We start from the raw sequence: 27,515 nt of genomic DNA on the forward strand, positions 1-27,515 counted from the left end.
TATTAGTAATACGAAGAGGCATAGGACCACTCGAAAACCAAACTTTTGATCCAGTGTTATACACTATTGATTCAGCTCCACGAATTGAGATGATGTCTGTATGTGAGTGTTATCCGACTTGCTTGAAGACTGTATTCCACGCGAATTGTGGCCTATTTTTTTTCTACTGGAAATAGACCTAATCAGTCATTGCGTTGTAAACTTATTGGTAAAACATTGATTTTTACCAAAAATCCCCCTTTGGATTTTTTTATTTCTACACTCGCAATGTAATGTAATAATAGAAAAAAATCTCTTGGAAATTACTGCAAAGCATTGTAATCAACAAAAATTGATTTGAATTGATGGAAATAGTGTAATATATCTTCCTCAGTTTTTAATTTTGACCTCTCTAATGTGTTCTTCTCACTAACGCTAGGGTAATTAGTCCTTTTGTGTTTAATATACTTAACGCCGCAAAAGCCGCTACATTTTACAACATTCTTCATATTTGGCTGCATTCTGTTGTATTATCTTTATCTCTCAAAAATTGACATCGATACACACTTAGAAATTTTGACCGACTTCGGTTGTATTTTTTTACCGCACTAGATCGGTTTACCAATAAGGAACCGAACAACCGTTCAAAATCAAAACTAGTAACATATGTGTACCGAGTTTCGGTACAACTAGAAGTAATTTGACAGTTTGGTATGCCAGATGAACCGAAAACTCCGGTTAACCGAATGTATGTACGAGTTCGGTTCACTAAAACCGAGAAAACTCGGTTTAAAGCCGTTTTGACAATTATCGAAACCGATTAGTCGGTTGACACATCAGCGAAGCAGTGTCGAAGGAACCCTCAGCCATTTTTAAAAGTGCGTGCCAAGGTAATTGTCTCTATCAGTTTTCTATTGTTTATTCTAAAAAAACGAAAATTTAAAGAGTATTGAGAGCGGAAAATGCACGTGTTATAGATATTTTTTTGTGAGTAATTAATATTCTAATTATATCATTATTTTTGTAGGAAACCTGAACAATGCTCCATGATAAACAATATTCTACTCGTTCACTGCCCGCACAATAAGCGGAATAACGGAAATGAGCACGACAGGCGAAACATTTTTATTTTCTTTGGATTAACTATTTTTGCCTTTCTCGTACAACAAAGTTGTACCGAAAGGCTATCATTTCACTCCAAAATCGAACTTTTTACAGAAGTCTCGGAGACCCATGATGTTATATACCAATCGACTCAGCTCGTCGAACTGAACAAATGTCTGTCTGTCCGTGTGTATGTGTGTGTGTGTGCACACGAAAACCGAAAAACATTAGCCACTTTTTCATATAGTAATTCTTAACCGATCTTCTCGCAACAAATTGCATTCGACAGAGGACAAAGTCTTGTTGATCACTATTGAATTTGATAACGATCGAACATTGCGTTTAGAAGTTATTAGGAAAATGGAATCGAACTATATAAGCGCCATATAAGGTTGGTGTCTTGGCTAAATGCGAGAAAGGCAGTATCACCACTCGGTGAATTAAATTGAGTTTTTATTATTGAAATCTCAACAGCATAATTGATGAAAATGTTGAACGTGTAAAATTGGAGGTAATTCCGTGAATTTCTTAAAGTAATTTAAATTTTAATGTACGATTTTCCTGAATAAATAAAATATAGTGATGATTGACTGAAATGAGTCTATTTTATTCTAATTATGAACTTCTGCATAATGATTTTGCATTATTTGTGCGTAATACTGGAGAACCAAATTCCGTTATTGTTACCGAACAGTCGGTTTGTTTTGACATCATTCGGTAACATATTAAAACAACCGAACTTTGTTTATCTATGTAGATTATGTTTCATGAACCGAGTTTTTTCGGTAGTTTTGACAGAAAGGGATTGCTGAAAAGTTTAACGACTGCTCGGTTGTTAACTGTTGAACCAAACAGACAACCGAGCGTTCAGCAGATAAAAACTCGGATAAAATTGAACCGAGTTCGGTCAATTTTTTAGGTGTGTATATTGTGAGTTAAAGGAGAACAGAGCCTGGAATGTCACAGTTGACAAAATAGAGGAAATAAGCAAGAAAACGGTGCAAACAGCGATCAGGAAGGTCAGTCTAGCGTCATCTGTTCAACTCGAAACGTTTATTTACTCGGTACCCGGTAAGTTTAGTAACTATGCTATGATCTGGCTGTGCTAAAATTCGCAAACTTTTATCACAACTGCTGCAATGAACTGCGAAATATTCATCAAGGAGCGTGAACAAAAAACGTTTAAGGTCAATTGGCCGAATGCCGGTTGGCCGAATGTCATTTAGTCGAAAAGGGTTATTTGGTCGAACGCCATGTGGCCGAATAGTTGAAATGCGTTTCCTTATTAAGTGTGTGAAGTGAGAAGTAAGTACTGAGTAGTGAGAGGTAAGAAGTGTTTGTAAGGGAAAGCAAGAAGTGAGAAGTGACAAATGATAAAAGAGTAGTGTGAGGTTATTGGTAAGAAGTGAGATGTGATAGGTGAGAAGTGATAATTGAAATAGGGAGTAGCAAGCAAAGCGAAGCGAAATCATCAAGGAAGAAACAAGAAGAAAGGGAAGGGAAAAGGGAAGAAGAAAGAAGGAAGAGGAAAGAAGGAAGAAGGAAGAGGGAACAAGGTAGATAGAACAAGAAAGAAGGAAGAAGGAAAAAAAGAATGAAAACGGAATAAGGAAAAGGAAGAAAGAAGAAAGAAGAAGGAACAATAAATAAGGAAGAAGGAAGAAATAAGAAGGAAAAAGTAGGAAGGAAAAAGGAAGATGGAAGAAGGAAGAATGAAAAAGGGAAGAAGGAACAAGGAAGAAGGAATAAAGAAGAAGGGAGAAAAAAGAAGGAAGATGGGAAAAGAATAAAAGGAGAACGAATAAATAAGAAAGTAGAAGGAAGAATAAATATGGAAGAAAGAATAAGGAAGAAACGATAAGGAAGATAAAAGAAAGAAGGAAGAAGATTGAAGATGGAAGAAGGAAGAAAGAAGAAAAAAGAAACAAAAAAAACAGAAATAATGAAGTTTCTCCCTAAGTATAAAATAAGGAGAAGGAAGAAGCAAGAAGGATAAAGGAAGGACGAAGAAGGATGAGAAAAAAAGGAAGAAATAAGAAGGAAGATCTTTCCTCCATCTTCCTTATTTCTTCCTTCTTATAGAAAGAAGGAAAAAGGAAGAAGGAAGGAGGAATAAAAACTAAGAAGTAGGAAGAAGGAAGAAAGAAGAAAAACGAAGGAAGAAGTTCTCTGTTCTCAGTTCGGGGCTCTCCATAAACCACGTAGACTCTTGAGGGGGAGGGAGGGGTTTCGAAACAGTCTATGTTAGTTTACGAAAGATAAGTAGTATAAGTATAAGTAGATTTTTTTTTCTTTTTTTAGAAACCATTTATACACCAGTAATGTGCAAAGTTCGTGGGCCCTCCTTAGCCGTGCGGTAAGACGCGCGGCTACAAAGCAAGGCCATGCTGAGGGTGGCTGGGTTCGATTCCCGGTGCCGGTCTAGGCAATTTTCGGATTGGAAATTGTCTCGACTTCCTGGGCATAAAAGTATCATCGTGTTAACCTCATGATATACGAATGCAAAATGGTAACCTGGCATAGAAACCTCGCAGCTTATAACTGTGGAAGTGCTTAATGAACTCTAAGCGGCGAGGCAGCTCTGGCCACCCAGTGTGGTGATGTAATTCCAATAAGAAGAAGAAAATTGTGCAAAGTTCACTATTGTTTGATTTTTTAGGATTTTCCCAGATTTTTTTGCACGACTTTATCGAAATAATCTCTTGAATTTCTCTAGAAAAATCTAATGAATTTCACTGATGTAATAGTATGAATTATGGCTTAAAACTTGATTTCCCCAGGAATTTCTTCTGTGTTGAACAGAAAAATTCTCCGAAGTATTCTATAAAAACTTTCGAAAAAATTTCAAAATTTCCACTTGGATTTTATTGCAGATTCTACTAGAATATCTTTTGATTTTCGCCGGGAACTTCTTTAGAAACTACAAGTGATTCTTTAGAATTTTCACGAAAATTATGTCGCAACGGGGAATTCCTCAAAATTTACGCGAGAAACCCTTCACTGGAGTTTTTCTGGGAAGTCCCCAGGAATTTTTGCTCAATTTCGGAAATTCTTCGCAATTTTCGCAAGAAATTCTTTGGATAGATAAGCGAAATTCTTCGAAATTTCCATGGGAAATCTTCGTATATTCCACGGCAATTACTTCGGAAGTACTAATGCTAGTTCTTCGGAATAATCGAAGGAAAATCTTTGGAATTTCCATTAAAAATTATTTGGAATGGAAAATTATTCGGAATATTAACGGGAACAGTTTTGGAATTTAGATGGAAATTCTTGGGATTTCAACGGATGGTTATTCAATGGGGTATTGCATGGAATTTTCAAGAAAAGCATCGGAATTTTCACGGAGAGTTCTTTGAAATATTATCGGGAAGCTTTGAAGATTATCAATCGGGATATTCAACGAAAATGTCTACGAACAACTTATTGGAATGTAGACTTGGCATTCTCTGAATTTCAACTCAAAATTTTCGAAATTTTGAAAAATATTCGCTTTTCTACAAATTTGAACCGGAGTGGAGAATTATAGGTCAGATGCGTGACAGATTTTTAGCAGTGGCGCGCCGATACAAAAGTGTGCAGGAGGAGTCGAATTCAACAGAAATTAAATTAATAGAGATTTGGTTTCAAGGGCATGTTCACAGAGGATTAAATTTGATTTCGATTTTGATTGTCCAATCACATATGATATTTTGTAAAATTTTAAAAGTCTACGTAGAGTTCAAGGGGATGGGGGAGGGGTTACGGAATAGTCTACGATAGTCTACTATGGGGGGAGGGTTTTGAAAATGTGAAATTTCGGTCTACGTGGTTTGTGGACAGCACCTTAGCAGTTCACTTTTTTCTTCTTAGTTTTTACTTCTCACTTCCTACTTCTCATTACTCACTTCTCATTCTTCACTACTCGTAGTCTGAGGTCAAATTTTTTAACTATTTGGAAAAACGACTTGTTCGGCCAAATGGCCTGATACCAAAAATAATCTGTACCCATAATTAAAACCCACAATCAAGCCAAAAATTTCAAAACGACTTATCTGCTTTTGTAAACAAAGATTCAAACGACGATTTGACGAATATGATAGCTCTCCCACGTAAATCAACTACACCAATAGGTAAGTGAAGGTTTCCGCTACCTCTTAATGTTGTTGGTTTGTATGGGAGAGCAATCAGATTCGTCAAATCGTCGTTTGAATCTTTGTTTACAAAAGCAGATAAGTCGTTTTGAAAATTTTGTATTCAAATCTAATGTTGCTTCCAGCCAGATCTTGCGTATTGTCATTATGCAAAATAATCGGTAGAATGGTATAATGATAAACGATTTGATCCCGTTTATAAAAGAAATCCGCGCGGTGGATAGAGAAAGTAGCGTAATAAAAGTTACATAAAGTATCACAAATTATCAATCAAAAGCAGTTGGAAATTGCCAATAAAGAAATCAGGTTAAGACCGATTAGGGAAGATCCATTGATTACGTAACGCAACCATTGACCATTTTCAAATATTGTCAATCGGGTGCACTGATATGTTATTTCGAATGCAGTCTATGTCCAGTCATGCCCTCGGCGATTACCAGAATAAAGGTCATTGGCTCTGGCATTGTTCATTGTGATGATCACATGATCATTAATCTGACGTTGGTCCTGCGTTGCCCATTAGCTTTTACCAGTTTTCATCCTTAAGACCGTCTTTCTAATAAATTCCACACAGGAACCTATATTTTCCTCCTGTTTTTGTCGATAAAAAAGGCACGGATCTTCTCGAATATATCTAAATCTGAAAGAGGGAGATGTTAAGTTCGGTACAAACAGCGTCCCCCATTGGTGATCGTCGAGCTATACGAAGGTATAATAATGCCAAACCCGCCGATAGATGAACGCCTAAACCAAGAACTGTATGGTGGATTTGTACATTTACTTCTTTCCTGACTGTAAAGACCTGAACCCTCCTTATTGCACAAAACTGCGGCTAATTATACAATATTGGACATTGATGAAGGTACATCTTAAAAAACAAATCAGTTAGAACGATTCTTCATAAATCGAAATAAGAGCCTATTCGGCTGTTTATAATAATATATTCAGATTGAATTTCTTTCGGCGATAGCAGTCTTAATAAGTAGCAAATACTTTGTTGCTCATACATCCGACGTTTCGGTTAATTTATTCAACCTTCTTCAAGGGGTTCTAAAATAAACATAAAAGTATTTGAAAGTGAACAATTTTTTTCCCGATTTACAAAGATTTTCCCACTTTTGCCCTACTATCTCTTACTCACAGGAGTATGTATTTTTGTTGGTGTGTGTAGTGCCCTACATTTAGTTGTCGTGGTTTTATAATGGCGTCCGCTTTTACTATACGTGAAATATCGTGAAAAATTTGGGTTTAACCGTATTTTATAATATGTTTTTCTAGTGTACTCACTTCATGCGTAGCGATTTTTGCGTACGACACTGCATCTAGTTTTTATAGCTATTGCACAAAGCTCTCTATACTTGGTTAAATTTAAATTTGTACGCTTAATCGCGACACCTCGACTTTCGATTATGAAACTGATGACTGTTCAAATGTGTGTGAGTGACAGTCTAGTCATATTGTTAGTGTTTGTACTATCCGTGTTTTCAATAATTTCCCGTGTGTTTACAATATTTATGTTTGTTTTCTGAATATTTCCTATTTTGTGTAGTATACCTGCATATATTGCATTCAAACCTTCTGTATCTGTTCTATGGTTGATGCAATTTTCATTATTAACAATATGACACATTTCTAGATATGGTAATGTATGTGTTTTGTTTGTTTTGTCTAATATTTTCGTTTTTTCCAGGATAGAGAGCTTTTTGAAATAGCAATAAAAACTAAATACACCCGGTTCTTTTTTTACACGGGTGCGTTTTAGTTGATTACGACCTTTAGCGTTGATGGAACTATGAGTTAACTTTATGAAAAAAATAACAAAAAATCAAAGAAAATTCAGGTAGTATTTAAAAAGCTGTGAAAAATCTGGGTAACCGGGAAATTAAAGACTACCAACCGTGTAAAAAAAATATTGGGTGTACAGTGTCGTTCGCAAAAATCGCTACGTATGAAGTGAGTACACTAGAAAAACGTATTATAAAATACGGTTAAACCAAAATTTAAACAACGAATAACGATATTTCACGTATAGTAAAAGCGGACACCATTATAAAACCACGGCAAATAAATGTAGGGCACTACACACACCAACAAAAATACATACTCCTGTGAGTAAGGGATAGTAGGGCAAAGTGGGAAAATCTTTGTAAATCGGAAAAAATGTTCGCTTTCAAATACTTTTATGTTTATTTTAGAACCCCTTGAAGAAGGTTGAATAAATTAACTGAAACGTCGGATGTAGGAGCAACAAAGTATTTGCTACTTATTAAGACTGCTATCGCCGAAAGAAATTCAATCTTCATAGCAAAACTTCAGTCGTCAATTCCCAGATAATTAATATATTCATTTACACACATTTTACCAACTCGAACACTTTCTCGGACAATTAAAATTGATGAGGGTGACTAATTAGAACAAATCTAAATTCAAGGTCTCGTCATGCAATCAAGTTCAACACTTCCTCAACCTGACTGAGCTCATCGATTACTATCATTTAAGCCCAAACGATGGTTACTAAATAGACCGCATGATGAGTTTCTGCGAAATTGAAAAAAAAATATCAACATGCATTAACCTTGACTGACAAACAGAGTAATGTCACTTAATCAATTCTGCTTCGCGACTAGCAAATACACGTTACGGACCTAATGCGGATTCATACGTTGTAGAAGATTCATTATCAGTTATTGTGGATCCGCTGTGTTCTTTTCTTTGTAGTATTTGACTCATTGGTTGTCAGCTAGATTTTCCCATATGAAGGCTATCAGGGATTATTAATTGTTAATGTTTATTCTATTCTATAAGTAGCTCGGTTCGATTTAAATAGTATATGAAACAATTAAAACTTTTTAAAGTTGTTCTTTTTAGTGGATCGTCTTCGCGTTTCTACCTCAACTGCGCGGTTCAATGTATCGTATTTGACTCGACAAAAGCAAAACAGTATCTAAAGCAGAGCTGCTTACCGAACGATCGTTGTCGGATAAAGTGACCATATTTTTATTGGGTCAATGCTGAAAACGTATCAAATCGTTTCAAAAACATTTTTTCTTCTGTCGACCTACAAAACTCAGTACAATGCTAACTACTCCATTCCATAGAATCAAATATCCTAAAATCTTTGGATTTCCAAATATTTCAGGAATGAGACTTGCTCTGCAATCTATACCTGGTGGCCTGGATAACCTTAGATTGTAGAAAAATTAGTTTCTTCAATCTTTGAATGTTTTAGACACTTTTCTGTTTCAAAAGACGTTCAGATATTTGCAAGTTTAAAGATTCTCTAGATTTTTCACATTTTCTGAACTCTAATTTTATCCATTTTATTTATTACATTATTATTGACATAACCCACACTTTCAGAATATCTTTAGATATTTTGCTTACTTAGATCATACAAATCGTTTATATTCCCACATTCCTTAGACCCCCTAGATTTTGCAGTAGACCCTTTAGACTTCCCAAGTTCTTTTTGTTCTGATTATTCGGATCTGTAACAGATTTTCTAGACATCGCATTTCCTTCGGATTCCAACGATACTTAAGACTTTATAGATTCATCATGAAATGCGAGAAACTTTCCAGGACGCCTGGCAATGTGGGACAAGAATGCTGAATGCTGGAACTGCCCTACATTATCCGGGACAACCTATATTTATATAATATATTTAGTTCACCTTGATTTTTTTTCAAAAAGTTTGCTGATTACCCTTTTAAAGGTAAAAGAAAGTAAATTAACGATAACGATCGAACATTGCGTTTAGAAGTTATTAGGAAAATGGAATCGAACTATATAAGCGCCATATAAGGTTGGTGTCTTGGCTAAATGCGAGAAAGGCAGTATCACCACTCGGTGAATTAAATTGAGTTTTTATTATTGAAATCTCAACAGCATAATTGATGAAAATGTTGAACGTGTAAAATTGGAGGTAATTCCGTGAATTTCTTAAAGTAATTTAAATTTTAATGTACGATTTTCCTGAATAAATAAAATATAGTGATGATTGACTGAAATGAGTCTATTTTATTCTAATTATGAACTTCTGCATAATGATTTTGCATTATTTGTGCGTAATACTGGAGAACCAAATTCCGTTATTGTTACCGAACGGTCGGTTTGTTTGACATCATTCGGTAACATATTAAAACAACCGAACTTCGTTTATCTATGTAGATTATGTTTCATGAACCGAGTTTTTTCGGTAGTTTTGACAGAAAGGGATTGCTGAAAAGTTTAACGACTGCTCGGTTGTTAACTGTTGAACCGAACAGACAACCGAGCGTTCAGCAGATAAAAACTCGGTTAAAATTGAACCGAGTTCGGTCAATTTTTTTAGGTGTGTATATTGTGAGTTAAAGGAGAACAGAGCCTGGAATGTCACAGTTGACAAAATAGAGGAAATAAGCAAGAAAACGGTGCAAACAGCGATCAGGAAGGTCAGTCTAGCGTCATCTGTTCAACTCGAAACGTTTATTTACTCGGTACCCGGTAAGTTTAGTAACTATGCTATGATCTGGCTGTGCTAAAATTCGCAAACTTTTATCACAACTGCTGCAATGAACTGCGAAATATTCATCAAGGAGCGTGAACAAAAAACGTTTAAGGTCAATTGGCCGAATGCCGGTTGGCCGAATGTCATTTAGTCGAAAAGGGTTATTTGGTCGAACGCCATGTGGCCGAATAGTTGAAATGCGTTTCCTTATTAGGTGTGTGAAGTGAGAAGTAAGTACTGAGTAGTGAGAGGTAAGAAGTGTTTGTAAGGGAAAGCAAGAAGTGAGAAGTGACAAATGATAAAAGAGTAGTGTGAGGTTATTGGTAAGAAGTGAGATGTGATAGGTGAGAAGTGATAATTGAAATAGGGAGAAAAGCAAAACGAAGCGAAATCATCAAGGAAGAAACAAGAAGAAAGGGAAGGGAAAAGGGAAGAAGAAAGAAGGAAGAGGAAAGAAGGAAGAAGGAAGAGGGAACAAGGTAGATAGAACAAGAAAGAAGGAAGAAGGAAAAAAAGAATGAAAACGGAATAAGGAAAAGGAAGAAAGAAGAAAGAAGCAGGAACAATAAATAAGGAAGAAGGAAGAAATAAGAAGGAAAAAGTAGGAAGGAAAAAGGAAGATGGAAGAAGGAAGAATGAAAAAGGGAAGAAGGAACAAGGAAGAAGGAATAAAGAAGAAGGGAGAAAAAAGAAGGAAGATGGGAAAAGAATAAAAGGAGAAGGAATAAATAAGAAAGTAGAAGGAAGAATAAATATGGAAGAAAGAATAAGGAAGAAACGATAAGGAAGATAAAAGAAAGAAGGAAGAAGATTGAAGATGGAAGAAGGAGGAAAGAAGAAAAAAGAAACAAAAAAAACAGAAATAATGAAGTTTCTCCCTAAGTATAAAATAAGGAGAAGGAAGAAGCAAGAAGGATAAAGGAAGGACGAAGAAGGATGAGAAAAAAAGGAAGAAATAAGAAGGAAGATCTTTCCTCCATCTTCCTTATTTCTTCCTTCTTATAGAAAGAAGGAAAAAGGAAGAAGGAAGGAGGAATAAAAACTAAGAAGTAGGAAGAAGGAAGAAAGAAGAAAAACGAAGCAAGAAGTTCTCTGTTCTCAGTTCGGGGCTCTCCATAAACCACGTAGACTCTTGAGGGGGAGGGAGGGGTTTCGAAACAGTCTATGTTAGTTTACGAAAGATAAGTAGTATAAGTATAAGTAGATTTTTTTTTTTTTAGAAACCATTTATACACCAGTAATGTGCAAAGTTCGTGGGCCCTCCTTAGCCGTGCGGTAAGACGCGCGGCTACAAAGCAAGGCCATGCTGAGGGTGGCTGGGTTCGATTCCCGGTGCCGGTCTAGGCAATTTTCGGATTGGAAATTGTCTCGACTTCCCTGGGCATAAAAGTATCATCGTGTTAACCTCATGATATACGAATGCAAAAATGGTAACCTGGCATAGAAACCTCGCAGCTTATAACTGTGGAAGTGCTTAATGAACACTAAGCGGCGAGGCAGCTCTGTCCCAGTGTGGGGATGTAATGCCAATAAGAAGAAGAAAATTGTGCAAAGTTCACTATTGTTTGATTTTTTTAGGGTTTCCCCAGATTCTTTTGCAAGACTTTATCGAAATAATCTCTTGGATTTCTCTAGAAAAATCTAATGAATTTCACTGATGTAATAGTCTGAACTATGGCTTAAAACTATATGGATTTCCCCAGGAAATTCTTCTGTGTTGAGGAGGAAAATTCTCCGAAGTATTCTATAAAAACTTTCGAAAAAATTTCAAAATTACCACTTGGATTTTATTGTAGATTCTACTAGAATATCTTTTGATTTTCGCCGGGAACTTCTTTAGAAACTACAAACGATTATTTTGAATTTTCACGAAAAATTATGTCGCAACGGGGAATTCCTCAAAATTTACGCGAGAAACCCTTCACTGGAGTTTTTCTGGGAAGTCCCCAGGAATTTTTTCTCAATTTCGGAAATTCTTCGCAATTTTCGCAAGAAATTCTTTGGATAGATAAGCGAAATTCTTCGAAATTTCCATGGGAAATCTTCGTATATTCCACGGCAATTACTTCGGAAGTACTAATGCTAGTTCTTCGGAATAATCGAAGGAAAATCTTTGGAATTTCTAAAGAAACCATTAAAAATTATTTGGAATGGAAAATTATTCGGAATATTAACGGGAACAGTTTTGGAATTTAGTAGGAAATTCTTGGGATTTCAACGGATGGTTATTCAATGGGGTATTGCATGGAATTTTCAAGAAAAGCATCGGAATTTTCACGGAGAGTTCTTTGAAACATTATCGGGAAGCTTTGAAGATTATCAATCGGGATCTTCTACGAAAATGTCTACGAACAACTTATTGGAATGTAGACTTGGCATTCTCTGAATTTCAACTCAAAATTTTCGAAATTTTGAAAAATATTCGCTTTTCTACAAATTTGAACCGGAGTGGAGAATTATAGGTCAGATGCGTGACAGATTTTTAGCAGTGGCGCGCCGATACAAAAGTGTGCAGGAGGAGTCGAATTCAACAGAATTTAAATTAATAGAGATTTGGTTTCAAGGGCATGTTCACAGAGGATCCAATTTGACTTAGATTTTGATTGTCCAATCACATATGATATTTTGTAAAATTTGAAAAGTCTACGTTGACTTCAAGGGGGTGGGGGAGGGGTTACGGAATAGTCTACGATAGTCTACTAGGGGGGAGGGGGGGTTTGAAAATGTGAAATTTCTGTCTACGTGGTTTGTGGACAGCCCCTTCGCAGTTCACTTTTTTCTTCTTAGTTTTTACTTCTCACTTCCTACTTCTCATTACTCACTTCTCATTCTTCACTACTCGTAATCTGAGGTCAAATTTCTTAACTATTTGGAAAAACGACTTGTTCGGCCAAATGGCCTGATACCAAAAATAATCTGTACCCATAATTAAAACCCACAATCAAGCCAAAAATTTCAAAACGACTTATCTGCTTTTGTAAACAAAGATTCAAACGACGATTTGACGAATATGATAGCTCTCCCACGTAAATCAACTACACCAATAGGTAAGTGAAGGTTTCCGCTACCTCTTAATGTTGTTGGTTTGTATGGGAGAGCAATCAGATTCGTCAAATCGTCGTTTGAATCTTTGTTTACAAAAGCAGATAAGTCGTTTTGAAAATTTTGTATTCAAATCTAATGTTGCTTCCAGCCAGATCTTGCGTATTGTCATTATGCAAAATAATCGGTAGAATGGTATAATGATAAACGATTTGATCCCGTTTATAAAAGAAATCCGCGCGGTGGATAGAGAAAGTAGCGTAATAAAAGTTACATAAAGTATCACAAATTATCAATCAAAGCAGTTGGAAATTGCCAATAAAGAAATCAGGTTAAGACCGATTAGGGAAGATCCATTGATTACGTAACGCAACCATTGACCATTTTCAAATATTGTCAATCGGGTGCACTGATATGTTATTTCGAATGCAGTCTATGTCCAGTCATGCCCTCGGCGATTACCAGAATAAAGGTCATTGGCTCTGGCATTGTTCATTGTGATGATCACATGATCATTAATCTGACGTTGGTCCTGCGTTGCCCATTAGCTTTTACCAGTTTTCATCCTTAAGACCGTCTTTCTAATAAATTCCACACAGGAACCTATATTTTCCTCCTGTTTTTGTCGATAAAAAAGGCACGGATCTTCTCGAATATATCTAAATCTGAAAGAGGGAGATGTTAAGTTCGGTACAAACAGCGTCCCCCATTGGTGATCGTCGAGCTATACGAAGGTATAATAATGCCAAACCCGCCGATAGATGAACGCCTAAACCAAGAACTGTATGGTGGATTTGTACATTTACTTCTTTCCTGACTGTAAAGACCTGAACCCTCCTTATTGCACAAAACTGCGGCTAATTATACAATATTGGACATTGATGAAGGTACATCTTAAAAACAAATCAGTTAGAACGATTCTTCATAAATCGAAATAAGAGCCTATTCGGCTGTTTATAATAATATATTCAGATTGAATTTCTTTCGGCGATAGCAGTCTTAATAAGTAGCAAATACTTTGTTGCTCATACATCCGACGTTTCGGTTAATTTATTCAACCTTCTTCAAGGGGTTCTAAAATAAACATAAAAGTATTTGAAAGTGAACAATTTTTTCCGATTTACAAAAATTTTCCCACTTTTGCCCTACTATCCCTTACTCACAGGAGTATGTATTTTTGTTTGTGTGTGTAGTGCCCTACATTTAGTTGTCGTGATTTTATAATGGCGTCCGCTTTTACTATACGTGAAATATCGTTATTCGTTGTTAAAATTTTGGTTTAACCGTATTTTATAATATGTTTTTCTAGTGTACTCACTTCATGCGTAGCGATTTTTGCGTACGACACTGTATTTAGTTTTTATAGCTATTTCAAAAAGCTCTCTATCCTTGGTTAAAGTTTAATTTGTACGCTTAATCGCGACACCTCGACTTTCGATTATGAAACTGATGACTGTTCAAATGTGTGTGAGTGACAGTCTAGTCATATTGTTAGTGTTTGTACTATCCGTGTTTTCAATAATTTCCCGTGTGTTTACAATATTTATGTTTGTTTTCTGAATATTTCCTATTTTGTGTAGTATACCTGCATATATTGCATTCAAACCTTCTGTATCTGTTCTATGGTTGATGCAATTTTCATTATTAACAATATGACACATTTCTAGATATGGTAATGTATGTGTTTTGTTTATTTTGTCTGATATTTTCGTTTTTTCCAGGATAGAGAGCTTTTGAAATAGCAATAAAAACTAAATACACCCGGTTCTTTTTTACACGGGTGCGTTTTAGTTGATTACGACCTTTAGCGTTGATGGAACTATGAGTTAACTTTATGAAAAAATTACAAAAATCAAAGAAAATTCAGGTATTATTTAAAGAGCTGTGAAAAATCTGGGTAATTGGGAAATTGAAGACTACCAACCGTGTAAAAAAAATATTGGGTGTACAGTGTCGTTCGCAAAAATCGCTACGTATGAAGTGAGTACACTAGAAAAACGTATTATAAAATACGGTTAAACCAAAATTTAAACAACGAATAACGATATTTCACGTATAGTAAAAGCGGACACCATTATAAAACCACGGCAAATAAATGTAGGGCACTACACACACCAACAAAAATACATACTCCTGTGAGTAAGGGATAGTAGGGCAAAAGTGGGAAAATCTTTGTAAATCGGAAAAAAATGTTCACTTTCAAATACTTTTATGTTTATTTTAGAACCCCTTGAAGAAGGTTGAATAAATTAACCGAAACGTCGGATGTAGGAGCAACAAAGTATTTGCTACTTATTAAGACTGCTATCGCCGAAAGAAATTCAATCTTCATAGCAAAACTTCAGTCGTCAATTCCCAGATAATTAATATATTCATTTACACACATTTTACCAACTCGAACACTTTCTCGGACAATTAAAATTGATGAGGGTGACTAATTGGAACAAATCTAAATTCAAGGTCTCGTCATGCAATCAAGTTCAACACTTCCTCAACCTGACTGAGCTCATCGATTACTATCATTCAAGCCCAAACGATGGTTACTAAATAGACCGCATGACGAGTTTCTGCGAAATTGAAAAAAAATATCAACATGCATTAACCTTGACTGACAAACAGAGTAATGTCACTTAATCAATTCTGCTTCGCGACTAGCAAATACACGTTACGGACCTAATGCGGATTCATACGTTGTAGAAGATTCATTATCAGTTATTGTGGGACCGATGTGTTCTTTTCTTTGTAGTATTTGACTCATTGGTTGTCAGCTAGATTTTCCCATATGAAGGCTATCAGGGATTATTAATTGTTAATGTTTATTCTATTCTATAAGTAGCTCGGTTCGATTTAAATAGTATATGAAACAATTAAAACTTTTTTTAAAGTTGTTCTTTTTTTAGTGGATCGTCTTCGCGTTTCTACCTCAACTGCGAGGTTCAGTGTATCGTATTTGACTAGACAAAAGCAAAACAGTATCTAAAGCTGAGCGATCGTTTTCGGATAAAGTGACCATATTTTTATTGGGCCAATGCTTTATATATTTTGAAAACGTATCAAATCGTTTCAAAAACATTTTTTCTCCTATCGACCTACAAAACTCAGTGCAATGCTAACTACTCAATTCCATAGAAACAAATTTCATAAAATCTTTGAATTTCCAAATATTTCAGGAATGAGACTTGTTCTGCAATCTATACCTTGTGGATTGGATAACCTTAAGTTGTAGAAAAATTAGTTTCTTCAATCTTTGAATGTTTTAGACACTTTTCTGTTTCAAAAGACGTTCAGATATTTGCAAGTTTAAAGATTCTCTAGATTTTTCACATTTTCTGAACTCTAATTTTATCCATTTTATTAATTATATTATTATTGACATAACCCACACTTCCAGAATATCTTTAGATATTTTGCTTACGTAGATCAAATCGTTTATATTCTCACCTTTTTTAGACCCCTAGATTTTGCAGTAAACCCTTTAGACTTTCCAAGTTCTTTTTGTTCTGATTATTCGGATCTGTAACATATTTTCTAGACATCGCATTTTTTTCGGATTCCAAAGATACTTAAGACTTTATAAATTAATCATGAAATGCGGGAAACTTTCCAGGACGCCTGGCAATGTGGGACAAGAATGCTGAATGCTGGAACTGCCCTACATTATCCGGGACAACCTATATTTATATAATATATTTAGTTCACCTTGATTTTTTTTCAATAAGTTTGCTGATTACCCTTTTAAAGGTAAAAGAAAGTAAATTTCTATTAATTCATGCCACAAGTTTTTCTTTTCAGTTTTCTACACTCAGGGTCGAACTTTTCCGAAAGGAGGCCACAGGGCCGATAGTTTTCGGGTGCCCCTAAATGTACGAAAAAGGTTGATTTTGGTACATAAGGTTTTGTAGGGGGTCAAGGCCATGTCATGGCCATGCACTCCTCACAATCAGACCCTGGCTATACTAAACGCTTTACCCGGGAACTGCCCTTGGCATTTCGAGCTGCAGTTTAATTGACCATTGATGCGGGTTGCACTTCATATTTGTTTGACCCATTTTGTCACCATTCTCGCAATAAACGCGATCGTTGATCCGTTTCAACAGTCCGTCTTCATTATGATTTTCTGCTTCTACAGTCGACATCTTTCATGTGACAAGTTCATCGCCGCGAGTCGCGACTGAGAACAGCAACTCAGATCCAATTCAGTTGAATTCAATTAAATCTCAAGTTCACCTGCAACAAAGTCTGCGTTCTTTCGCAAGAAGAGCCCGCAGTCAGCTAATCAATTCAATGACTTATCTCTACATTTGAACAGTCGGAACCAAGATGAATACACTAGTAGGTGCTCCAATCTGACAAGTTTATGGGAGAGAAGAAGGCGGGGGTGAAAAATTCATTTTCAGTGCAAAACGACAACAAACCGGCTGGCTCTCCCATACTAAAATCCAAGATGGCTGAATCATGAATTTGGCAGATTGGAACACCTAGTGGTGTATTCATCTTGGTCGGAACGATCTGTGCGGAAAGCAAATGAGAAGAGTGCACATGTTTGAAATCTGTTCTATCGAGACAACAACGGAGCGGCATAAGAACTCTGTGCGCATCTACTTTGTAAGCTGTGATTACGTGCCATGCAGGATGAACGATATCTGATCAAGAAGAGGTCAACAATCATGTCACAGTTTACTTAAAGCTTGTGCAGTGTATAAACTACTATCCAAACACTTTGGCAATAGAACCTTCTCGAGCTACTTACCTGTGAACATGAAACTCGCACACGTCGGACATCGCCGTGAGGAAGTCGCATGATTACGCAGCAGAAAAAAAATATAAAACCCCAACGTAGTATGTTGCTGTGACGTAGATTCATTAGTTCCTGCTTGTAAGAAGCGAAGGGGGTTCCCAAATGAAGGCGTTGAAAGTTGATCGTAAAGTCAAGGTTTCTGGTGTCAGTTCATGTTCGCCGATTAAGTGAACGAATGGAGGTGAACAGATTGCTCACCTTCCGGATTGATGCAGCGTTCGTGTGGTAATTATTTATCGTTGAAGTAACTCCGTCGTGTTGTAATATCAAATATTTGAAGGAATCTCTGATGAATCGATGGAAAAATTAACCAAAAAGTGATATTAAAAGGTAAAATTTTTATAGTAGCTTTTCCGAGAAACGAGGTAATGTATTATTTTGCATACTTTGTATTATTTTTTTGCCACTGTATAGATTTTTTTTAAATAAGCAATGATAAGCATTCCTTTAGCTGTTTGTCCAGTTTAATTCTTTATTTTATAATACTATCTGTAGTTATTCAGCTAGGTCCAATCACTTTCAATGTTTTATCATAAAGTGACCAAATTACTTTGAACCAATCCTGGACACCTTATCCTTATCTTATTCTGCAGATCAACGAATGTGAAGATAATAAGTCCCACATTTGTTGTTAGACCCTCAAAGTTATTCAAATGCACATGATTTTTGTATTATCCAAAGTTTAACAAATCAACTAAACTTTTGTTGATCTTTCAGAATGCCTAAAGTTCTGTTTACGGAAATTGTCCAGATTCTCAAAATTATTCAAACCATTATTCATGTTGCCTCTTTTCTCCTGAATATTCGGATCCATTACACATTTTCTAGACATTTCATTTCCGTAGATTACCCAGACTTAACAGATTGATCATGGAATGCAGGATGTTTTCCGGGACACCTGGCAATGTGGGACAAGTATCCGGGATGTCTGGTCACATTACACTTTTTTAGAAAACACTAAATATAGCTAATATATATTAGACAAAATATATTTAGCAAAAATATCCTTTGACAACAAAAACGTCCTCCAGCAGATCTCCTGCCAAACAAGTGCTACATGCCCAGCCCACTTTAATCTGTCTTATTTATTAGACTGCCGAAATGTAATTTTGGACGTCTGGAACGCCTCGTGACTCATGCGTCTGCGCAATTTCTACCAAATATCGAGTGCAGTATTTTCCGCGAAAACATTCACGGAGTGTAATAGCATGTTAATTTCAACTGCCATGATTCATGGCCGCATAGAGCGTAGGACTTTAGGAACTTTAGCTGGCTATAGTTCCTGATTTTCAGTTAGATGTAACATTTTTGAAAAAGAAACAGCTTGTTCCAATAGTTTGTTGCGCTTTGATCAAATAAAAATCTGTGAAAATTTGGAGGAATCCTTTTCATTGTTTATGTTGTCTATAAAAGCGAGAGAGAAATAAATTTAAATATCGCGTAACCTCTTTCAATAAAAACGAAAGTCTCAGTACTTCTCACCGCATTATCACATATCACGACTCACGAGTGTTCCATGATATCAACTTCAAAACGAATCCCGTTCAATTTTATCTAGCCTTTCGCCTTCATCTAACACTATTCAGATCATCGAAATGCTTTTTCGAGAGCTATATTGAATAGTATATTGAAAAGAGCATTTGCCTGATTCACTCAATCCAACGTCGCGAAAAAATTCAATGTCTCACAAAATATTCTAAGCCCCGATTTCAGAAAGTCATGTACTAGCATTATCGTACAGTTCATTCCGATTTACTGAATAGTATGCTGCCTCAACATCCGCAAACAGAGCAAGATGTTTTCCCATAATTGATCAAAGATTTATCGCAATGTAACCATCGAAAAAGTAAACGTTGATCGACCTACTTCAATCCAATTTGGTATTTGCCGACAGAATAACTGTGACAATAGGCGCATTCTGCTAAAAGGAGTACCATATTGATGACATCCTTGAAAATTGATGACATTTTACAGGGAGGAGTGAGATGTCTCACTTCTCACTGTGGATAGTGAGTAGTGAGGCGTCTCACTTCTCACCTTGCAATACTCGCTTTTCACAGTGAGAAGTGAGAAGTGAGACGTCTCACTTCTCACTCTTAATTTATCATTTCTCATTGTAAAAGTGAGAAGCGCGAAGTGAGTAGTGGGACGTCTCACTTCTCACTTCGCACCATACACTTTTCACAGTAAGAAGTGAAAATCGAGGAGTGAGAAGTGAGATGTCTCACTTTTCACACACCATTTCTCAATTTTCAAATGACCTATTCGGCCAAATGTCCTGCTCGGCCAAATGACATTTTCGGTCAAATGTCCTATTCGGCTAAATGTCCTATTCGACTAAATGTCCTATTCGGCTAAATGTCCTATTCGGCTAATTGTCATATTCGTATAATCCTAAGCCTTTTTCAAGGAGGCTTCTGAATCTCTTGAAAGAAGGCCTCCACACCTCTTGATAAGAGGCTTCTGAGCATCTTGTAGAGAGACTTTCGATCCTCTAGAAGGCGGCTTTGGAGCCACTTAAAATGTAAAAAAAGGCTTTTTAAGCATCTTGAAAGGACGCTTCTGGACCTCTTGAACGTAGAATTCCGAGCCTCTTGAAAAGAGGCTTCCGAGCCTCTTGAAAGGAGGCTTCCGAGCCTCTTGAAAGGAGGCTTCCGAGCCTCTTGAAAGGAGGCTTCCGAGCCTCTTGAAAGGAGGCTTCCGAGCCTCTTGAAAGGAGGCTTCCGAGCCTCTTGAAAGGAGGCTTCTGAGCCTCTTGAAAGGAGGCTTCTGAGCCTCTTGAAAGGAGGCTTCTGAGCCTCTTGAAAGGAGGCTTCTGAGCCTCTTGAAAGGAGGCCTGAGCCTCTTGAAAGGAGGCTTCTGAGCCTCTTGAAAGGAGGCTTCTGAGCCTCTTGAAAGGAGGCTTCTGAGCCTCTTGAAAGGAGGCTCTGAGCCTCTTGAAAGGAGGCTCTGAGCCTCTTGAAAGGAGGCTCTGAGCCTCTTGAAAGGAGGCTCTGAGCTCTCTTGAAAGGAGGCTTCTGAGCCTCTTGAAAGGAGGCTTCTGAGCCTCTTGAAAGGAGGCTTGAGCCTCTTGAAAGGAGGCTCTGAGCCTCTTGAAAGGAGGCTCTGAGCCTCTTGAAAGGAGGCTTCTGAGCCTCTTGAAAGGAGGCTTCTGAGCCTCTTGAAAGGAGGCTTCTGAGCCTCTTGAAAGGAGGCCTGAGCCTCTTGAAAGGAGGCTTCTGAGTCTCTTGAAAGGAGGCTTCTAAGTCTCTTGAAAGGAGGCTTCTGAGCCTCTTGGAAGGAGGCTTCTGAGCCTCTTAAAAGGAGGCTTCTGAACCTCTTGAAAGGAGGCTTCTGAGTCTCTTGAAAGGAGGCTTCTGAGCCTCTTGAAAGGAGGCTTTTGAGCCTCTTGGAAGGAAGCTTCTGAGTCTCTTGAAAATAGGCTTCTGAACCTCTTGAAAGGAGGCTTCTGAGTCTCTTGAAAGGAGGCTTCTGAGCCTCTTGAAAGGAGGCTTCCGAGTCTCTTGATAGGAGGCTTCTGAGCCTCTTGAAAGGAGGCTTCTGAGTCTCTTGATAGGAGACTTCTGAGCCTCTTGGGAGGAGGCTTCTGAGCCTCTAGAAAGGAGGCTTCTGAGCCTCTTGGAAGGAGGCTGCTGAGCCCTTAGAAAGGATGCTTCTGAGCCTCTTGAAAGGAGGCCTCCTGAGCCTCTTGAAAGAAGGCTTCCTGAGCCTCTTGAAAGGAGGCTTCCGAGCCTCTTGAAAAGAGGCTTCCGAGCCTCTTGAAAGGAGGCTTCCGAGCCTCTTGAAAGGAGGCTTCCGAGCCTCTTAAAAGGAGGCTTTCGAGGCCTCTTGAAAGGACGCTTTCGAGCCTCTTGAAAGGAGGCTTTCGAGCCTCTTGAAAGGACGCTTTCGAGCCTCTTGAAAGGAGGCTTCCGAGTTTTTTTAAGAAGGCTTCCGACCTTTTTAAAACGAGGTCTCCGGGCCTCTTGAAAAGAGACATCCAGGCCTCATGAGACGAGGCTTTCGAACCTTTTGAAAGAAGGCCTTCGAGCTTCTTGGAAGGCAGCTTCCGAGAAGTGTAGATGGATGCTTTTAGTCCTCTTGCAACGAAGCAACCGAGCTTTCTTCAAAAACCTTCATGCCTCTTAAACGGAGGCTTCCGAACCTTTAGATTTCTGTTCAAAAGCATATTCCTAACATATTATTCAACCTTTTGTTTAGAACAGGTAGATTGCTTTGAAGATTTTCCAAACTTGTTCACATGACGTTTTGTCTGTTTGGTTTCTTGTTCTGCAGCCCTTCATACGCTGTGCTGATTGAGGAGGGCAGGATTCAAATGTACTGTTCGCCATGCATATTATACACAAGAAAAAATTTTGAAATAAAAAATACAGAATTATCAAAACTTTAAAAAAAAGTTTCAATTGGAAATTAATCCGTCCGCCATTACGCATTTTTGTCCGAGGTATCCCCTAGGGCCTAGCGAAGGTACCCTCAGGGGTACATGTACCCCAGGTTGAGAATCGTTGGGCTAAATGTCCTAATCGCCAAATGACCTCTTCGGTCAAATGTCCTACTCGGCCAAATATACTGTTCGGTCAAATGACCTATTCAGCTATATGACCTACTGGAAGCTGTGCAGAGGCTATCATTTCTTATGACTAGGAGAAAGAACGATTCCCTTTGAACTTAGGCCTTACGTAAAGGAATAATAATTATTATCAATGGGCTGTCAAATTCCTCTGTCGCGTCGTGTAGCATCGCGTCCACTCGGGCTCAGTTTTGGTAAAAACTCAAATTTTGAAACCCAGACAGGTATCAAATCCAGCGCGAATCAAATCCTATCGGACTTATGGCTCATAGAATCGTTCATGATTTGACTCGCGGCTTGCATCATTCAACATTGTATGATTTTTACGTATTATTTTTTGTTGAATACATCGAAATGCAATGCCTCGCACTAATGCATTAGAAAGACACCAGCATAGCTCGGTGAATTGAACAGTTCTTTTTGAGCATATTTCAAATTATTCAGAATCAGTTTATGCTACGTTGATTTTTAATAAAAAATCTGATTTATAAATCAGATAGAATATCGAAATGTGTTCCAGGTTGGATTTTCAGCGAGATGTTCTCGTTTGCAACTACAGTCAAAGAATATAACAATTTTTGTATAAAATCTTGGCATATACAACGCCACATGGTTTTTATACAAAACATGTAAGCTTTTTATACTACTGAATAAAAAAAATACAAATTGTCAGATTTTAATACAATGATTGTATTAAAAAAATCGAATTTGTGTTTGTCAAAATTGTAAAGGTACTGATTTTGCAAGGTTTTAATGCAGAGCTGTATTAAAATCTGCCATCCGGTGGTTGGGTGTACTGTCTAATGGGTTCGAGACAAAAGTTCGAAAGACAAAAGGTCAAAAGAACAAAAAGTCGAAAGACAAATGGTCGAAAGATAAAAGATCCAAGATACAAAATTTCGAATAGGACAAAAGGTCGAAAGGGACAAAAAGTCGAAAGGACAACACGTCGAACGGGACAAAGGGTCAATAGAGACAAAAGTTCGAAAGACAAAAGGTCAAAAGGACAAAAAGTCGAAAGACAAATGGTCGAAAGATAAAAGGTCCAAGATACAAAATGTCTAAAAGGACAAAAGGTTGAAAGGGACAAAAGGTCGAAACCAACAAGAAACTGAAACGGAGAGAATCAATCTCGCACAATACAAATTTCATTCATTTCTTATATCAACAATTTTGTTTATCTCTAACAGAACTATCTAGATGTTCATAATAATATTTCATAGTAATTACTCATTCTATGAACATTGCTCATCCTTATAAATTAAATACATTTCACAAATTCCTTTGGAATACACTCAACTTGTTGTAGAATAACAATATTGATCGACCTTATGTACCTTTTGACCTTTTGTATCTTTTGACCTTTTGTCCCTTTTGACCTTTTGTCCTTCGACCTTCTGCCCCATTCGACGTTTTTTCTTCTCAATCTTATGTCCTATCGCCCTTTTGTCATTTCAACCTTTTGCCTTTCGACCTTTTGTCCTTTGAACCTTTTGTCTTTCGACCTTTTGTCATAGACTCATAAATTTAAATAATTTTTTAGAAGTAATTTTAACAAGCACTCGAACTCCGTTTATATGTAAACTAAATAAATGAATGAATCGAACTCCGTAAATATTGGAACACTGAACTGTTTATAAAAATACAACCAATTCCAAAAACCTGGTTTTTAATAAGCTATTGGCAAATAAGTCAATCTCTGGCTAATTGATTGACACCATCCCTGCATTTCGACAATTACTGAAATCCAAAGCTTTCCTGATTTGTGAACTCACAAAAAAGAATGAAATTCAGAGTGATTGTTCTCCAATTAAAATTCAATCGTAAATCTACCATCCAAATAGTTTGAATTCATAATTCTTCTTCGATTTTCCGGAAAGCAAAAAATTGTCCAGTAAAAATTGAATATCATGAAAAATTCTTACAAAAAAATATAGTGAAAACCAATACACCTTTCCAAAACATTTCTCTTTTCTCCTATAAAGACAAATTCTGCCCTGGCTAAGACGCATTTAAAAATTGGACAAATTCCTCTAAAATAGAAATCTGTTCAGTAAACTTTAAATTCGAGTATGACATCATCGAAAATGCAAAATAATGTAGTATAAGTTAATCAGTTGTGTCAACATAGATAAAAGTGCTATTTACATTGCTGATTATATCATTGTTATAGAATGTGAGTTGTTGGTCATAAACCACTACAGCCATACTGGCCAAGCTCGTGAAATGTCAAACGGAAGAATAACAGGTAAAATCGAATAATAAATTTAAAAGTTCGAACCACTCACCTTTCTTAATCCAGAACAAGACAAGCGTAAGGCAATGGCCTCCAAATGTGCGTCTTCTTTTATAGTAAGTTGTCGGATTCTGTTGTCCTAACTGTACACGTCGTCGATTGACAGGATGCTCCCGGACACGTTGATTTCGGACAAAACAGTTCCAACCGTCAGTCGCTTCGCCTTCTAGCACCTTAACACCACCACTCAATCATATCAGTTACTGATAATTTCCAAATCAGTCAAAGCGGAGCGCTACAACAAACTCTCGTTATCAAGATCGAAAATCCATCGACACCACGGCAGCACATAGAGACGCACACATATTTTCAGCCTCGTGAAATCATCCTCAACCCGTGTGACGACGATCTTCCACCGATGAAGACATAATTCAAGTTGGTACCTTTTCTTAGCGATTTTATTCACTTGATCACCGGTTTCTGTTAACAGCTTTTATTGCTTTTCCTGTATTTCCTTTCTTTCGGGGATGCACTCACGTTCACATTTCCTCTCGTACGGTGGTGTTATATAATGATTTTCTTCATTGCTTATAAGACGATGGGAGTTCTCCGTTTCTTTTATTTCTGGTTGATTAATAAACTTAAATTTTCTCCCTAATAGCCACTAATCAATTTTAAATTTCTGAAAAAAGACATATTTAGTTAAAAAAAAAAACAAAACGAGCACATCGTTTTCACTGGAGTCACCTTCCACACAGTACCACACCTTTGCCTCAACTGGAGCCGAGAAGGTTGCTCGAGCACTTGGACCACACTCCGAAAATAAAATCCCACTTGCTGATAAGAGAATACACACTGTCTATGCCGCGCTCGTCTCCACTTCACCGCCACAGCTCGTGGCAAAACCGTTCCGGCGACCAAAAATACGCCACTATCCCTCGACTAAGGCATTTGCACGTTGCAGGCCAAAGGTGTGATAAACCAACACAGGAAATAAACCCTTTCTCGATTCTCCGTAGGAAGAACCCCTTTTCGGAACACGTGCCCCCGTCACATCTGGATATGTCCAACTCACTGTCACTGTCGGGAGCAGCCTCGTAAATTAAACGTTGTTGGGTAGCTTCAATCGAAACGAATTGCAGTTATCACAAAAATATAGGCTAGTCAACGGGTCCTTCTTGAACGGTTGTTTTTTTTTTCTCAATGATACGTCCGCGAGTGGTTTCGTAGGGGTCCGAGCGCATCGAGAGCTAAAACTAAGAACCGCTTCACGACGCGTCGCGCCACCAACCGCCGAAATGCTACTGAGTTGCGCTCTTCGAGTTGTTGAACGACCAACATTGACGGTGCCAGTCGCAGTCGGTAGTCGTAGAACTGTAGGTTTATTGCCATTCATCCATTCATGCTCGGTCGCGCAGGGTAAAGCCAAAGTTTCTCCGAACAGGCGGCAGTCAGCGGGTTTACCGAGCCGGACCGCTATGGGCCGCACGCTGAAATGTGGAGAAAAAGAAAGAAAAAAAAAGTTTTATTGGAAAATAATATTATGACACGTGTAAATATTAGGATTGTTTATATGTTTATATCTTACATAAGATATACTCTTGTTTTTTTTTTCAGTATTGAAAATAGCCCAAAAACACTAAATCGTCTTGACCCACATCCCCCAAAATTTTATTCGAATTATCTGAAAATTTGACAGAAGGCTTATTTTAGCATAAGAATCGTGATTCTGGGCTGACAAGTCGCATTTTTGATATTTTTCTAAAACATTAGTGGGTCTAATATATTTAAAAATCAATCACTAACATTCCCTTCCTCTCCCAACTGACTGTAAGGACTTGGCCGGCGCCGTTATTGATCAACAATATAGAGCTGCTGGAACGTGCACTTCGAGAATAGTTGGTAAATCCCAACCACTATTCACTTGGATCGAAGTGCAATTCGCACCAGCTCTGACCAATCACGGAGTAGCAACCATTGATATGTACAGTCAGTCTAAGGTGAGGTAAGGTAAGCTTCACTTGTCATAAGACGAGTTTGTACAATCCCATTGAATTCCACCACTTAATTGTATCTTGACAGATACGTATTTCGACCTCAACAGTAAGGCCGTCTTCAGTGTCTCATACTTGACTCGAAGTCGAGTAATGGGTGTCAAACGTCATGGTTTTACACAACAATAAAAATATGATTGGTTTAGGGAAGAATGGTATGAAATACATCCAGGGGGAAAAAGGCCCAACGTAACCGTTCACACAATATTTTGGAGTGAATATTTCCATTAAAATTTGACTTTACCTACTTAGTATTGAGGTACAAAAACGAAAAATCTGCCCTCTTTGTTCTTTAATCAATCTTCTAAATTTCCATGATAAATTCTTCAGAAATGACAAATAAAGTTCTCCTAAATTTGAAAAGAAACTTTTGTGGAAAACCAAAATGTTCAGAAGAACTTTCCTTGAGAATTGTGAAGAATTTAGTAGAGAAGAATTTTGTAATTATATCTTTGGTGAAGGTGAGGAGACTTGATCCCCGGGGAAACTTGATCACCCCTTGTTTTATCGAGAACTAAAGTAGTTTTGTTCTAACGTATTTTTTAGTATAGATCCTCTAGACATATTACATTTATGTGATGAGATATTTTTTGGATTAACAACCTTGTTTATTATGTAGGGCGGTTTGTATGTTTTGAACTTCCTAAAGATTTTTTTATTGGTTACGCAAAATTTGAACAACTTTTCATAACAATTACCAAATGCTTTTGTTTTTTCACAGAAGAAAGACATAAATATGCTTAATGATCTGTACTGATGAAAATGTTAACATTCCATCAAAGTTTTAGGGTATTTGGATTTTAAGTTATTGCCATAATTTGGGGACACTTGATCCCTTATAAGTTACCAATACAAAAATTTGGCGAAAAAATTCAAAAAAAATATAAATCTGTTCTCAGGCTTCTAATTTTTTGTAGATTTGACAGATTTGATAAAGGGTAGGCAGGAAAAAATATTTATTGTGTAGATATCATAGAAAGGGGATCAAGTCTGGGATCAACCCAAATTTTGAAATTTCATGTGCTGTCGAATTCAATAACAAAAATCGTTCATGTATACGCACAGCAATTCGAAAATTCCGGGTATTTTGAAGGAAAAATATTTAAAAAA

The 27,515-nt window shown here is 37.2% G+C and overlaps 1 protein-coding gene across 6 annotated transcripts in view; it reads right to left on the minus strand.

Annotated features, from left to right (window-relative positions):
* The window catches only part of LOC134210902 (protein windpipe), a 194,500-nt gene that overhangs the window by 52,134 nt on the left and 114,851 nt on the right, over positions 1-27,515 (minus strand). Inside the window, exons 1-2 of one of the 6 annotated variants that reach the window (XM_062687331.1) lie at positions 25,427-25,636; positions 24,404-25,033 (exon numbers count right to left, since the gene is read on the minus strand). The gene's annotated coding sequence lies outside the window, so the exon portion shown is untranslated. Of the gene's footprint in view, positions 1-24,403; positions 25,034-25,098; positions 25,637-27,515 lie in introns of those variants that run through there. The other 5 variants (XM_062687334.1, XM_062687330.1, XM_062687333.1 and 2 more) reach the window with 5 other exon arrangements.

This window comes from Armigeres subalbatus, chromosome 2, assembly GCF_024139115.2.
Source record: "Armigeres subalbatus isolate Guangzhou_Male chromosome 2, GZ_Asu_2, whole genome shotgun sequence".
NCBI lineage: Eukaryota > Metazoa > Arthropoda > Insecta > Diptera > Culicidae > Armigeres > Armigeres subalbatus.